At 43.3% G+C, this 16,146-nt stretch overlaps 5 non-coding genes across 5 annotated transcripts; 3 read left to right on the top strand and 2 right to left on the bottom strand.

Moving 5' to 3' along the window:
• The first annotated feature begins 3,232 nt into the window (after window positions 1-3,232).
• Window positions 3,233-3,304, top strand: Trnap-ugg (transfer RNA proline (anticodon UGG)). The gene has a single exon. It is a non-coding gene; the product is annotated as a tRNA-Pro (tRNA).
• A 506-nt stretch (window positions 3,305-3,810) lies between these two features.
• Trnaq-uug (transfer RNA glutamine (anticodon UUG)) lies at window positions 3,811-3,882 on the bottom strand. Its single transcript has one exon. It is a non-coding gene; the product is annotated as a tRNA-Gln (tRNA).
• A 557-nt stretch (window positions 3,883-4,439) lies between these two features.
• Window positions 4,440-4,511, top strand: Trnap-ugg (transfer RNA proline (anticodon UGG)). Its single transcript has one exon. It is a non-coding gene; the product is annotated as a tRNA-Pro (tRNA).
• Window positions 4,512-5,017: 506 nt separating this feature from the next.
• Trnaq-uug (transfer RNA glutamine (anticodon UUG)) lies at window positions 5,018-5,089 on the bottom strand. The gene has a single exon. It is a non-coding gene; the product is annotated as a tRNA-Gln (tRNA).
• Window positions 5,090-5,646: 557 nt separating this feature from the next.
• Trnap-ugg (transfer RNA proline (anticodon UGG)) lies at window positions 5,647-5,718 on the top strand. Its single transcript has one exon. It is a non-coding gene; the product is annotated as a tRNA-Pro (tRNA).
• Window positions 5,719-16,146: the final 10,428 nt, after the last annotated feature.

Here is a 16,146-nt window from a genome sequence, read left to right as displayed (position 1 = left end):
TTGCTAAAAACTCTTCAATCCAGCCACACAGCTGGTCTGATATTCCGTAGGCTCTTACTTTGTTTATCAGGCGACAGTGCGGAACTGTATCGAACGCCTTCCGGAAGTCAAGAAAAATAGCATCTACCTGGGAGCCTGTATCTAATATTTTCTGGGTCTCATGAACAAATAAGGCGAGTTGGGTCTCACACGATCGCTGTTTCCGGAATCCATGTTGATTCCTACATAGTAGATTCTGGGTTTCCAGAAATGACATGATACGCGAGCAAAAAACATGTTCTAAAATTCTACAAGAGATCGACGTAAGAGATATAGGTCTATAGTTTTGCGCATCTGCTCGACGACCCTTCTTGAAGACTGGGACTATCTGTGCTCTTTTCCAATCATTTGGAACCCTCCGTTCCTCTAGAGACTTGCGGTACACGGCTGTTAGAAGAGGGGCAAGTTCTTTCGCGTACTCTGTGTAGAATCGAATTGGTATCCCGTCAGGTCCAGTGGACTTTCCTCTATTGAGTGATTCCAGTTGCTTTTCTATTCCTTGGACACTTATTTCGATGTCAGCCATTTTTTCGTTTGTGCGAGGATTTAGAGAAGGAACTGCAGTGCGGTCTTCCTCTGTGAAACAGCTTTGGAAAAAGGTGTTTAGTATTTCAGCTTTACGCTTGTCATCCTCTGTTTCAATGCCATCATCATCCCGTAGTGTCTGGATATGCTGTTTCGAGCCACTTACTGATTTAACGTACGACCAGAACTTCCTAGGATTTTCTGTCAAGTCGGTACATAGAATTTTACTTTCGAATTCAATGAACGCTTCACGCATAGCCCTCCTTACGCTAACTTTGACATCGTTTAACTTCTGTTTGTCTGAGAGGTTTTGGCTGCGTTTAAACTTGGAGTGGAGCTCTCTTTGCTTTCGCAGTAGTTTCCTAACATTGTTGTTGTACCACGGTGGATTTTTCCCGTCCCTCACAGTTTTACTCGGCACGTACCTGTCTAAAACGCATTTTACGATTGCCTTGAACTTTTTCCATAAACACTCAACATTGTCAGTGTCGGAACAGAAATTTTCGTTTTGATCTGTTAGGTAGTCTGAAATCTGCCTTCTATTACTCTTGATAAACAGATAAACCTTCCTCCCTTTTTTTATATTCCTATTAACTTCCATATTCAGGGATGCTGCAACGGCCTTATGATCACTGATTCCCTGTTCTGTACATACAGATTCGAAAAGTTCGGGTCTGTTTGTTATCAGTAGGTCCAATATGTTATCTCCACGAGTCGGTTCTCTGTTTAATTGCTCGAGGTAATTTTCGGATAGTGCACTCAGTATAATGTCACTCGATGCTCTGTCCCTACCACCCGTCCTAAACATCTGAGTGTCCCAGTCTATATCTGGTAAATTGAAATCTCCACCTAAGACTATAACATGCTGAGAAAATTTATGTGAAATGTATTCCAAATTTTCTCTCAGTTGTTCTGCCACTAATGCTGCTGAGTCGGGAGGTCGGTAAAAGGAGCCAATTATTAACCTAGTTCGGTTGTTTAGTGTAACCTCCACCCATAATAATTCACAGGAACTATCCACTTCTACTTCACTACAGGATAAACTACTACTAACAGCGATGAACACTCCACCACCGGTTGCATGCAATCTATCCTTTCTAAACACCGTCTGTACCTTTGTAAAAATTTCGGCAGAATTTATCTCTGGCTTAAGCCAGCTTTCTGTACCTATAACGATTTCAGCTTCGGTGCTTTCTATCAGCGCTTGAAGTTCCGGTACTTTACCAACGCAGCTTCGACAGTTGACAATTACAATACCGATTGCTGCTTGGTCCCCGCATGTCCTGACTTTGCCCCGCACCCGTTGAGGCTGTTGCCCTTTCTGTACTTGCCCAAGGCCATCTAACCTAAAAAACCGCCCAGCCCACGCCACACAACCCCTGCTACCCGTGTAGCCGCTTGTTGCGTGTAGTGGACTCCTGACCTATCCAGCGGAACCCGAAACCCCACCACCCTATGGCGCAAGTCGAGAAATCTGCAGCCCACACGGTCGCAGAACCGTCTCAGCCTCTGATTCAGACCCTCCACTCGGCTCTGTACCAAAGGTCCGCAGTCAGTCCTGTCGACGATGCTGCAGATGGTGAGCTCTGCTTTCATCCCGCTAGCGAGACTGGCAGTCTTCACCAAATCAGATAGCCGCCGGAAGCCAGAGAGGATTTCCTCCGATCCATAGCGACACACATCATTGGTGCCGACATGAGCGACCACCCGCAGATGGGTGCACCCTGTACCCTTCATGGCATCCGGAAGGACCCTTTCCACATCTGGAATGACTCCCCCCGGTATGCACACGGAGTGCACATTGGTTTTCTTCCCCTCTCTTGCTGCCATTTCCCTAAGGGGCCCCATTACGCGCCTGACGTTGGAGCTCCCAACTACCAGTAAGCCCACCCTCTGCGACTGCCCGGATCTTGCAGACTGAGGGGCAACCTCTGGAACAGGACAAGCAGCCATGTCAGGCCGAAGATCAGTATCAGCCTGAGACAGAGCCTGAAACCGGTTCGTCAGACAAACTGGAGAGGCTATCCGTTCAGCCCTCCGGAATGTCTTTCGCCCCCTGCCACACCTTGAAACGACCTCCCACTCTACCACAGGTGAGGGATCAGCCTCAATGCGGGCAGTATCCCGGGCAACCACAGTCGTAGTCCGATCAGGGGATGCGTGGGACGAGCTGGCCGTCCCCGACAAACCCCCATCCCGACCCCCACAGTGATGCCCATTGGCAACAGCCTCAAGCTGTGTGACCGAAGCCAACACTGCCTGAAGCTGGGAGCGAAGGGATGCCAACTCAGCCTGCATCCGAACACAGCAGTTGCAGTCCCTATCCATGCTAAAAACTGTTTTGCTAAGAACGTATGAACTAATCTACAGAGAGTGTAAACAAATCGACAAAATTTAAACGGTTATTAAAATACAAGATTGCCTAGTAAATGCAGTAATGCTGCTACTTGCGCACTGCTGACCCTGCTCGGCGGCGGAAGGAGACTAAGCGAAATTACACTATTCAGGTACTAAAACACGATGCTACACTCTCAAATACTATAATAGCTCATGTTGTGGGTGTCGGATTAAGAAAGCTCTTTGAGAATATCGTCCAGATTGTATGCTGCAACTAGCAAGTGCGGCAAGATGTCAGTAGGTGGCGGGGTGCAGACGTGCTTCCTTGTGCGGCCTGTTGGTCTAGGGGTATGATTCCTGCTTTGGGTGCAGGAGGTCCTGGGTTCAAATCCCGGACAGGCCCTACTTTTCACTTTCGCGACAACCAAACACTACGATAAACTTGCGAGTTTCTGAAAGTAAGCCATGCAACAGGACAAACTGCATGTGAGCCACCGGCCCAAGAGACTGGCAAGTGCGTCATGTGGAAAGCAATCTACGTGGCAGGATTAAGCCGTCTTCGCTCACTTATATCTATACGTAAAGACTGGCACGTACAGCGATTCTATTCGTTTCCCAGGAACTAGTACATCGCATGCACGTTTGTAAAATGCATGCGCATGCAGCACCCAAAACGGAGAGATGTCTTTCCTGCTGGGAGAAACAGCTGAGGGCGTCTTCTCGCAGTTGAACCCCTTACGTTCCGTTATTAATCCTAGTATCAAAAGCATAAGCAATTGGAGCGTCCCCCATTCACGTGTGGACTGCTATTAACAATTTGCGTTACATGATCCTAGCTAAAATTCTGCATATACAATTCCAACTACCGGCTCTTACACATTTCTAGAAACGAGCACAAAACACAGCGTCAGGTTCCACCGAGACTCGAACTCGGATCGCTGGATTCAAAGTCCAGAGTGCTAACCATTACACCATGGAACCGGATGCCTGTAGCGGTCTTCAATTCAGTAGCATCATGTCATTAAGCCAATAAGATGCGATGTTATTTGATGTAGCGTCCTCATGAAGTGTTTGCGTGGCAAATGAAGCAACCAGGTAGGCTGAAAGTGGAAGGTGCACCTTCGAATGTAGCAAGAATTCTTGCCAGTATTCGTACATAAAGTGATGTCGAAGGCTCAGGTAATCAAAATCGCGCAACGGCCACTTTCGTATGGTGCATGCATTGTGCTGGAAGCAGCCTAGCTATGGAAACAGCTATGGACACAGAGTACTGTCGAAAACTGCGTGCTGACACAGAACGCTACGTAGTGGGCGGATAGTGCGTGACACGATAACATTTGCACTTCACACGGTCGAAATACTGACACACAACTCTAGCAGCTCTTTCAGCATTCACATACACTGGTGTTCAGCACAGCTCATGTTGTGGGTGTCGGATTAAGAAAGCTCTTTGAGAATATCGTCCAGATTGTATGCTGCAACTAGCAAGTGCGGCAAGATGTCAGTAGGTGGCGGGGTGCAGACGTGCTTCCTTGTGCGGCCTGTTGGTCTAGGGGTATGATTCCTGCTTTGGGTGCAGGAGGTCCCGGGTTCAAATCCCGGACAGGCCCTACTTTTCACTTTCGCGACAACCAAACACTACGATAAACTTGCGAGTTTCTGAAAGTAAGCCATGCAACAGGACAAACTGCATGTGAGCCACCGGCCCAAGAGACTGGCAAGTGCGTCATGTGGAAAGCAATCTACGTGGCAGGATTAAGCCGTCTTCGCTCACTTATATCTATACGTAAAGACTGGCACGTACAGCGATTCTATTCGTTTCCCAGGAACTAGTACATCGCATGCACGTTTGTAAAATGCATGCGCATGCAGCACCCAAAACGGAGAGATGTCTTTCCTGCTGGGAGAAACAGCTGAGGGCGTCTTCTCGCAGTTGAACCCCTTACGTTCCGTTATTAATCCTAGTATCAAAAGCATAAGCATTTGGAGCGTCCCCCATTCACGTGTGGACTGCTATTAACAATTTGCGTTACATGATCCTAGCTAAAATTCTGCATATACAATTCCAACTACCGGCTCTTACACATTTCTAGAAACGAGCGCAAAGCACAGCGTCAGGTTCCACCGAGACTCGAACTCGGATCGCTGGATTCAAAGTCCAGAGTGCTAACCATTACACCATGGAACCGGATGCCTGTAGCGGTCTTCAATTCAGTAGCATCATGTCATTAAGCCAATAAGATGCGATGTTATTTCATGTAGCGTCCTCATGAAGTGTTTGCGTGGCAAATGAAGCAACCAGGTAGGCTGAAAGTGGAAGGTGCACCTTCGAATGTAGCAAGAATTCTTGCCAGTATTCGTACATCAAGTGATGTCGAAGGCTCAGGTAATCAAAATCGCGCAACGGCCACTTTCGTATGGTGCATGCATTGTGCTGGAAGCAGCCTAGCTATGGAAACAGCTATGGACACAGAGTACTGTCGAAAACTGCGTGCTGACACAGAACGCTACGTAGTGGGCGGATAGTGCGTGACACGATAACATTTGCACTTCACACGGTCGAAATACTGACACACAACTCTAGCAGCTCTTTCAGCATTCACATACACTGGTGTTCAGCACAGCTCATGTTGTGGGTGTCGGATTAAGAAAGCTCTTTGAGAATATCGTCCAAATTGTATGCTGCAACTAGCAAGTGCGGCAAGATGTCAGTAGGTGGCGGGGTGCAGACGTGCTTCCTTGTGCGGCCTGTTGGTCTAGGGGTATGATTCCTGCTTTGGGTGCAGGAGGTCCTGGGTTCAAATCCCGGACAGGCCCTACTTTTCACTTTCGCGACAACCAAACACTACGATAAACTTGCGAGTTTCTGAAAGTAAGCCATGCAACAGGACAAACTGCATGTGAGCCACCGGCCCAAGAGACTGGCAAGTGCGTCATGTGGAAAGCAATCTACGTGGCAGGATTAAGCCGTCTTCGCTCACTTATATCTATACGTAATGACTGGCACGTACACTCTTTGTCATAAAACTTGACCGGCGGCCGGCCGCTTCAGGGGCTAAATCCGCGCCGATCGCGACATGGGACAAAGAAACTGGCCAACTCGCTAATTCTCTAAGTCCGGTTATCTGCACAATCTGGCAACACTGTAGACTGCGGCACTTCCTGGAGGAAAACTTGTCCCAAGATAGAGAGACTCTAGGCTGATTACGCCTGTGGTCTAGCGGTAGCGTGCGTTGTTTCTGTTCATAATGTCAGTGGATCGAGAGCAGCTGGCATAAAATATTTTTATAGCCTCTTCTGTCTGAATGCTGAAGACGTGAATGTAATGGTAGCGCAGATTCAATCTATTTCGCTTTGTGACACACCGATATCAAAATTTTATCTAGTAACGATTTTGCGGCAGATTTCCTGCAGACTGTCCTCCTCTGGACGCCGTATGCGGCAAAGCTCCGGGATCCATTTGCTGGCTACTGGCAGCGGCCGTGGCGACAGCAGCGGCGCTGCACTCCCCCGTTCTTTATCGAAAGCGCCTGCTACCGCTCATTGCTTTTGATGATTTGAAACGCTTTATTATTAAATGTTGCTCCACAGAAAATTTCTACAATTTCCATTCACGCTCAAAAGCAACGGAGACAGACGCCCTGATTAGTAGGCGGGTAATCGGCAAGAGCTGAGTATGGCCCGAAATTAATTTTATAGACTGGGACGAAATTAAACCACCTCACTACATTCGATGAATTTATAAATGCTTCATACCTCGTTTCTTTTCCTTTCAAACTTAATTATTTGTGCAACTTTTGGTCAATGTTTGGATGTTTTCGTCAAGCCAGAGTGAGCGTCTGTGGTGTAAAGTGTATTACAGTTCTTGTTTGATTCCTTATGGTAAGTCTATGCGATAAACTGTGTGAATACCTTGCAATGCATGCTCTGTAGCAGTGCAGGCACACTGCACATTTGGAGTTCCATGTATGGGTTCATGAAGTATTTATTGTTGATCGGAAGTGATAGTTAAGGTCATCAGATTTAAACCAGAAAAATTTGTCGTTTTGAAGGTTTCAGAGAACGGAAAGGAATTGCTAACGCCGGTGTTAGAAAACGTCTACAGTTAAACGCTATTGCAAAAATTTAGAAGATGTGAACTATATTAATGAACATGTGCACTTCATAAACAACCTTCTGACATGTTAGACCTATATGACGAACAAAGCTCAAATTTATATCGTTGACAGTCGGTTTGAATCTTTTCAGGACCTATTTTACAGTGAAGCACCTTGGAATTTGCAAAGCAGAAATCCATGATATTAACTTAATTTACTAAGTCGAAATCGGACGAAGATTGATGTTTAAAGGCATTCTTCAGATTTCGCATAAGAAATGTTTACTAGCAGTTTGCAACTCCATTAATTAAAATGGAAAATAAAAGGTTTTAGTCAGCGGCTTCTACCGTGATTCGAACTTATAGTACAAGCACTGCAACGCACAAGGGAACCTCTGAGCTAACGACACACTGGCGGCCAGAGGCGGACTATAGTCACTGCGATGTTGCCTGAGCCTCAAAACGCAACCTTAAACACAGAAACAGAGGAGGTGGAGATTACTGTTTTAACGTCCCGTCGACAACGATGTCATTAGAGACGGATCACAAGCTCGGATTAGGGAAGGATGGGGAAGGAAATCGGCCGTGCCCTTCCTAAGGAACCATCCCGGCATTTGCCTGAAGCGATTTAGGGAAATCATTGAAAACCTAAACCAGGATGGCCGGGCGCGGGATTGCACCGTCGTCCTCCCGAATGCACACACAAACAGGTGTTACTTATGTGAAGAACGCCGTTCTTGGAGTCCAGAAATTAAATATACTTTCTAATTGTGTCATCTTGCAGCGGATTATATCGTACGAGTCTTCGATGTGGAAAACGAATGTTAAGTGAATTTAGCGAGGTAACGCCGACCTACACCCGGAAGTAAATGCACTATCAGAGTGTTGACAAATACTTGCTACGACGCTGCCATTTCTCGGCTCTCTGACGAGGCAGCTCTTCAGCGAAATGCTTGCCGTGATTCTCCGATACGGTTCTTCAGAGTGGAGACGCGCTCGCACGTTTGGTTTTTATGCGGCGTTCTCCCCTGGTGGTTTCTGACGTCGCCTTGTGGGCTATATATACATATGAGACATTCAATTATCATTAATCCAGAATGATACAAGTTTCAGCTTCCGGCGTGGAAGAAGGCTGTTGACGCCGACATTATATCATTTCAACGTAGGGAAAGCAAAACGGATCATTCAATGTTTCTCATTCAACATAAAGCATGTGAGATAAATTTCCGTAACGTTCATAATCATCTAAAAATACAAACGAAGTAAAAATACACCGGAATCTTATTCGAATTGAATATAATGTAAGATACCAAACGCTTTGCACCTCGATGTCGAATTTGTTCACTTGCAATCGTTTGCAGCATGCACATAGATTGTCATGATTACCACGAGAATGAAGAAATATGTTGGTAAGGATGGAAGCAAGAAGAGACGCAGTCAACAAATATTCTATTCCTCATGGCATTCATTTCATTTGACACGTAAGAAGAGGTAAAGCGGGAATTTACTTTCGTTAACACGAAAGATATGCCGCACATATTGATAACGAGGAAGTCTGCGTCTTCATACGTTTCCTCCTTGAAATCTGTATGCTCTATTATATACTAAGTAGCCCGATCATTGTTTCAGTAATGTTACCCTCTTGTTTGACCCCGTAACGATGAACAGATTCCAAATGCATGTCTCTGCGTGAAAGTAGCTGTTCGAACCCTTCCTGGGTTGTTTTTTGTGTTTTATTGCTTGGAATTCCTGAAGCAGACCACTGTGCCTTCCCCCCTCGTGGGTTAGGTCTCAAAACTAAACCGCTTTGTATCCAATGGCATAATTTATTCATACAGCATCAGCATAAGACTCTTGCGAGTGAGAGAATGACAATAACAATCGTAACAAGAACAAGCAAATAATGAATGATGTTTATTCCAACGCAGAAAGAGAATGGCTTTAAATATAAAAATCTATATCTATATCCATATCTATTGATCTTTGAGTTGGCACAATGAAAATATATTCTTAGCATTTAGTTACTGAATTTAGTTCTGGATGTTTGCAGAGAAAAGGAAAAGTCGGTACTTCTCGCTAGTGTAATATAATGTGAACCAGCAACTACCCTTTCCTTAGAACACGACTCAAGCAGGTCCTCAAGTAGGCACTGCTGCACTCTGTTCCCTGACATTGCTCTGATGACGGTTAATGCAGATAGTTCCGATTATGAAATACAAAACGTATTGCAGGTTAGTTCCTAGGATAGTAACATTAAATTTGCGTTGTAGACGGCACATGAACGTGACGACTATCCATATTACTCATCAATATAAAAAGACAGTATTTTGGGAATTTAGCAGGATTACTCAAAATGAATTCTGAAATTGGGTGACTGACCGCACAGGTGCTAAACGTCGTCAAGGGTATACGATGTCCTAATCGCATTAGGAATATGAAGATCGTCTTCGACAGCTCGCAACTTTCACATAGCTAACCCCACCCTACTCCAGACAGCTCTCGGTGGAGTTGCACTACGTTGCCGATGTTATGGAAGGCCTTCAAACCGACAACAGACCACATATTGAAAAATACAAGCGAATTCTCTTGCAGCGTAAGCTTATTGTAACTAATCTAAAAATTATTGGAGAGGAACATTGTCCTATTCAAAAAAGTAAAATGTTACACACTGTTGACGTCAAACGGACATTATCTATGTCCTGTCTTGTGTCCTACTCATCTATAATATCAAGTGTACTATGAAAATGATTATATATAATGGATTATAAGGTAATGGATTGATACCAGATGGTGGGGGCCGGCCGATGTGGCCGTGCGGTTCTAGGCGCTTCAGTCTGGAACCGCGTGACCGCTACGGTCGCAGGTTCGAATCCTGTCTCGGGCATGGATGTGTGTGATGTCCTTAGGTTAGTTAGGTTTCAGTAGTTCTAAGTTCTAGGGGACTGATGACCTTAGAAGTTAAGTCCCATGGTGCTCAGAGCCATTTGAACTATTTAACACAAAATGACATTAAAAATTTAAGTTATTCACGAGCAGCTAGTTGAGAATATGTATGAACATTAAATGACACGACGAACCGTCATGTTCTGCATATGGATTCAAACCCAGCTCATGCAGACTAAGCAAAGATTTCGTGACTGACGGAAACTAACAGTCATTCCTGATTAGGCATACAGAGAGTGATATACCTCGATTTTAGACAGTATCAGTTAGCAAATATCAACTTTAAATTGCATAACGCAAACATTTTTAACAGACGCGAATTCCTACCCAGCATCTGTTAACGAACTACGAGAGATGTTAAATATTGCTTCTTCACAAGTAACTTACTTGAAGTGCCGTGAGGTAAAGCTGTGTGTTGGACACGGATTCGAACCCGGAACCTAATCGGATTGCTATCGAAGCACAGTCAAATGTGACATATCGGAATTTCGCGGCAGTAACTAGATGTTATAACTGAAATGACGAGACGAAAAATTAATTTTTTCCTTCCCAGGACTCCAACCCGGCACCTATCGCTGTTATATTCTAGAGAAAACTAACGTTAAATATGGGTTTGTTGCACCAGCAGTGACATGTGAGCATGTTTGAACTGAAATAATATGACGAAGAGTTCAGCGCTCACTGGGAATAGAGCCCCACACATATCGTTGTTGACTACACACAAAGAGACGTCAGCTACCGAATTTTTCTCCACCAGCTGCTCAGAATAGCATCTTGAACTTACAGTCATCTCGCAAATAGTTCTGTGTCTCACTGGGAGTTAAAAACGTCAGATATCGTTAGTGTGACAGCGAATGAAAATACATTAAAAATCAAAATTATTATCCACCAGCAGACAGGTGTTCTCATGCTAGAGCTTGATAATACATAATTAAATCTTTAGTGCCGGGCCAGGATTCGATCCCATTCACGCATAATATGTGAAGGTGTTGAGGAATCTGCAGTTTTGAACAAACAACAAATTGTAGCCGAGCTGTATTGCCACGAAGGGATCAAATTCCGCGTTAAGGGCGGTCTGAGTTGCATTCCCAGTTCAGAACCAATTTTATCGACATACAGAAGCTCAAATAAAAGATGGAATAAGTGTCCTGTGACCATACATAGCGTTTGTGTCGTCACTTGAAATAAATAACTAGTATAAGAAAGGTTACTGGTGGTAGAGTTTCTACATGTCGCCACTCCAGACTTCATTGTGGTTCAACCTACCGTCTACTTGGTAAAGAAGGAATATCATCTTTAATGTGAATTTTCTGACCATGCAGCCATTATATCTCCTTCACTTGGTGTAGCCAGGAGAGAATGGAATCTGTCTCTCCCTATCTAAAATCATTGACAGAAGTGGGAATCGAACCCAGACCATAGGTATAACAACCTACCATCCGTCCAACAGACCACGAAATCCTCTTCTCTGCGAGTCATTTTTCTATCGTAACGCAGTTGTGCCACACTGGATGAGAATTCTGACACACAGGCTCCCTGTAGTAATTTGCAGCATGTTCAGTAAATTCATTTACTTGGTTGACCGAATCACCATGAACTAGCTGCCTCGGCTACCCAGTGCATACATTCGACTATTTTGTAATCACAGAGATAAAATCACGTTACTGCCACCTACACACAACTGCCAACATTGTAGGATGCAGAAGTTTAAATAAGAAGTGTTCCTTTTCACTTGAGCTATTCTATTGCGCTATCTGTTACTAGAAAACGTCGTTCAGTCCAAAAGAAAAGCTGTAACTGTTTGTCTCTCAGAAGTCAAGACATGGCCATATGCATAATCTCACAGTGCTGTGGAATCCAAAAGTTCTGAAGGAATAGTTGCCGAGCTCTGGAGCTGTTGTAGTTCCGTGTCAGCTTGTAGCATAGATAAGATGTCGCGAGTTCGAATACATTCAGTGCTACATTTTTTAAAACGCAATTCTGCTCTCTGCTGAAGTTATCAATCTAATGGAACTTTGAACAAATTCCCTTCACTTCTCAACCCAAAGTAGTCGCATGTGGAAAAAGGACTAACTACTGTGACATTTTGTCCTATTCAGGTTTAATAGACAGCAGGCAGCAGATGCATCTCGAAGATGTGCAGGGAGAGCGCATCGTGCCATAATATGTCAGAAAAGTATTTTCTACATTAGCCGTCGTGTGGTAGTGATATTTTATTCTTCTTCAAACTTTGATTGACAGCTTTAACTCAGAACAAATTTTCTACATGCATGTAATCAATAAACTGCATGTGCATTGTCAGTCATAGGTAACATCAGAGAATTCGCATATATCGTTGATGATTAATTTCTCTCTCATGTTTACTATTGTTTTAACAACACTAAAGGAAACCTTACGAAAATTGTGCACAGTATTATAAGATATGAAATAAAACTAACGATGATAACCTTACGACGAAAGTATCTGTACACAAGCATGCCTCTATCGACACGAATTAGTAAAATACTACTCACTTAGATTTTGATAGGGTCTGTGTTTAAATGGTATGCTGTGTCATACTCAAGAGGTATGCAAATGTGGCATTTCATAAATATAGTTACGTATTCCTAGAAACCCAAAATTCGCTTGTCAGCAGCGGAAAGAGGCGTTACCTGTTGTGCAGCATTGTAAGTTTTTCAACATTGCACTATGAGCTGAAAGCATTTTCTTGCGATTTCCGTATTGATGTTTGATCTGACTGCTTGTAGCTCTTTCACAGAAGGGATAAAAACGTTTCAGTCAGTGAGACTGGAACTGCGAACCGTAACAGACGCTGTTTCACATGTCAGCACGTTACCACAGAGCTGGCGAGGGGGTATGGGTCTCAGCTTCCTATTACGACGGCAATAGTAACTAGAACTCGTAAACCGCTATTTAAAGGTCGAGATTAGTTGCGATTTCCACCTGCAACGACTTTCTTGGGCTGAAAACCGTAAATTTTCAATCTTTTGTTACCCTTCAAGCTATAATAACTCAGATTATTCAATGGAAATGACAGGTAAAATCAAGTGAACTTTGAGGCTTAATTCCGTGCACACCAGGAAGTAACTCGTCGATCACAGAGTTGCCAAACATACGTTGCCTTGTTGCCAAATCTCAGTTACAGTACCAGCAGGAAGAAGGCGAACCGATGTGATCCTACAGCGGTCTGGGAAGTGACCATAGCTGGTGTCTCCAAGTCGCGGCTGCTACGGCCTGGAATACGTAATGCGTCTGATTAGCTTTCTGTAACTAGGTTTAGGGACTGGAGCGTAGTTACTAATAATACTCAGAACTGACTGCAAACTGAGCGTCATAAATCAGTAACTCTCATTGTTGTTTTTATATTTCTTTCGTAAGTGCACTCAAAACTAAGAAAGTCATTCACAGGCGTTTTCCTGCCTCGCCGATAGTCGAGCAGAACATACAAATAAAAATAAAAAAGAATGTGTGTGTGTGTGTGTGTGTGTGTGTGTGAGAGAGAAAGAGAGAGAGAGAGAGAGAGAGAGAAATAAAAAGCAATGAGAGAGTGTGTAAAAAATTGTTGTAAAGAAATTGAATCATGGTATTTAAAGAAATCTTTCATTAAAATGACACGTTCCACATCATTACGAAATGTCGTATTCATGATCTATGGAACAAGAGTTAATCTAATGTAATGTAATCTAATCTAATCACATCATATTGATTATTAGCCATGAAGAGTCATGAACTACCGAAAGTTTTGCCAATACCAGTAACCAAATCTAAACTTGAAAATAAAAGACGACAATTTTTGTAATAAACCGTGACTCCTATCAAGACCCTTTCATCCCTGTTATCTAACCACGAAAGATGTCTGATATACCTCCATTCTGAAGTAACAAAGTGTGCATGCATTTAAAGATGAAGTGCATGATGTGAAGTTCTGTGACGGAGATACGAACCCAACACGTAATCCGATTGTTAACTAAGAAAAATCAAATGTTACGTATCGGTTTTTCTTACGAGCCGCTAGGTGTCTGAATCTAAAATAAGGATACAAACTTTTGTGCCTAAGCGACAATCGAACTGCACACCTACCGCGCATCCACGAATATAGCTTAAGTATCAGTTGCTTACTCATGAACAGTAAGATGTGTGCGTGTTTGACCAGAAATAACGACACCTGTTGCGATTGTTGGCAACACATGAACAGACATTGAAATTGCGCGTTAATTTTCACTAGCAGGTGGGTGTGCACTTGATAAAGCTAGAAATGAAATTATGAATATTTTTGTACTGGATCAGGTTTCAGACCCACATACTTACCTTTGGAAGAGAGCTAGAGAAGATTGCAGTCTTGGGAAAAGGAACGAAATGACTGAACTATACTGTTCCGAGAGATTCAGATCCTCGAAAGAGGAGATACGAATTCGAATCACAGTCCAGCACCAAATTTTTAAACGTCTCTAGTTCAATCAAGTACAAGTAAAATAAGAGCCCTGTCCCTTTAAATGGCTATCGGTTCATCAAATAAAATAAAATTTTCTAATGTAAGTAAGTTTACTGGCGACTGTATTTCTGTTTACCATGACTTCCGCTTTGTCATTTCCCAACGAAAACTGGCTCTGCTCAGTTGGTTATGAAGGAACGTGATGTTTAATGCGGATTCTGGATTATAACGTCTTTCTCTTGAGGTTACCAGAGGTAAAATAAATCTGTTTGTGCCTCTTAAAAGTAAATGCCTGAACCCACGCATTGCACCTGTGATAGCTCGTTCCACCAGACCATTGTGGCCACATTACCCAGCCCCAGGAGTGTGCTGTAACGGATGATGTGCTTAGCTTACAAAATTAGTCACGGTGGAAAAAATGCGAGTCTATTAAATGGTCAAGTAGAAGCAAGCTTCTGACGCAGAGATTATGCTATTCTCATGTCAGCAGGATGTAAAGACTCTTCTAGGCATCATAGGCTGAATGTGAAGCCATTTTGATTTTTCACAAATTCAGCAAATTTCTTAGTTCGAGAAAATCCACTGTGAAGTGTGAAGTTGCCGGATAATTCGATTATTACTGTTATTATTACTATCATTTTATTCGTACCGCTGATGGAACACGACCGTAGTCTTGAGGTAAAACGCGAGACCAGCTAATATGACGTCTGGCGACCGAAAGCACATATCGACAGAATTTTTATCGCCCCTTTCCTCTCGGTGCTGAAGCTATGAGTGTAATTCAAGCGAATCTACAATATCATATTAGCTGTTCTCGCGTTTAACCTCAAGACTACGGTCGTAGTCTAGAGTAATGTACTAAGACTGGAGTCAAGACTTCCTCTGGGAAGTGCCGCAGTCTACATGTTGCTAGATCGAGCATATTGCCAGACATAGAATTCTGAGAGGAGCATGACTGTATTGTCCACCTTACGTGAACGACTCGGCGGTCAATTTTTTGGTCTGAGACTGTATCTACAACACATATTGCTCGCTTAAGACCCAGAAGAATTTAAAAAAAAAAAGTAGTTTATGAGAGCAACGTTAACCATAGCGTTCGAAGTATTCATAGTATTGTATACGTGTGTGTAAACGCCTTCCAGTGACCACTCAAGAAAGACAAGGATACACAGTCTAGCTTCAATATTATAAATACGCCTCAGTTTGTGGATGAACTCAGACTTAAGTTGATAATAATTTTGAAAATATAGCAGCACTGTACCCATTGGTGTTAAACTCGTTTTCAACCAATGATTCCCACAGCTACAGGGATACTACTTGTGATACCTCTTAGACAAAATACTTAAGCAGTGTTATCAGACGAAAAGATCAACCTGACACAAACTGTGGGAAGTTTGTTTTACAACCTTCGTACCTGGATATTCAGCTTTCTCCTATTTGAGATATCTGTGAACGTTGCTGCTTAAGACGATTTAAGCAGAAAATAAATTCCCTCAGCTTCGACAATGTTTAAAGAAATCGTCTTATCGGCACTAAATCGTGATTTGTGATTTGTTTACCGGCTGTACTCTTCCGTATTTTGCCGGTTGGAAGGCGAAAGCTTATTGACAAATTTCACACAGAAATTACTGTTACAGTGTACTTATGGAGCCAAATGAGTCAATTGCGTATTTTCCGGTGAGAAAGAGCACTGGCAAACAGTCTTCGCTACATTAGGTTATTTAAACTGGTGTCACTCTGAGCTAGAATTTATGGTCAGCGACTAAGTGTAAGG

The sequence above is a fragment of the Schistocerca cancellata genome, chromosome 2, assembly GCF_023864275.1.
Source record: "Schistocerca cancellata isolate TAMUIC-IGC-003103 chromosome 2, iqSchCanc2.1, whole genome shotgun sequence".
Taxonomy (NCBI): domain Eukaryota; kingdom Metazoa; phylum Arthropoda; class Insecta; order Orthoptera; family Acrididae; genus Schistocerca; species Schistocerca cancellata.
The sequence above is the reverse complement of the archived record's forward strand: the minus strand, read 5'-3'. Positions and strand labels throughout refer to the sequence as shown.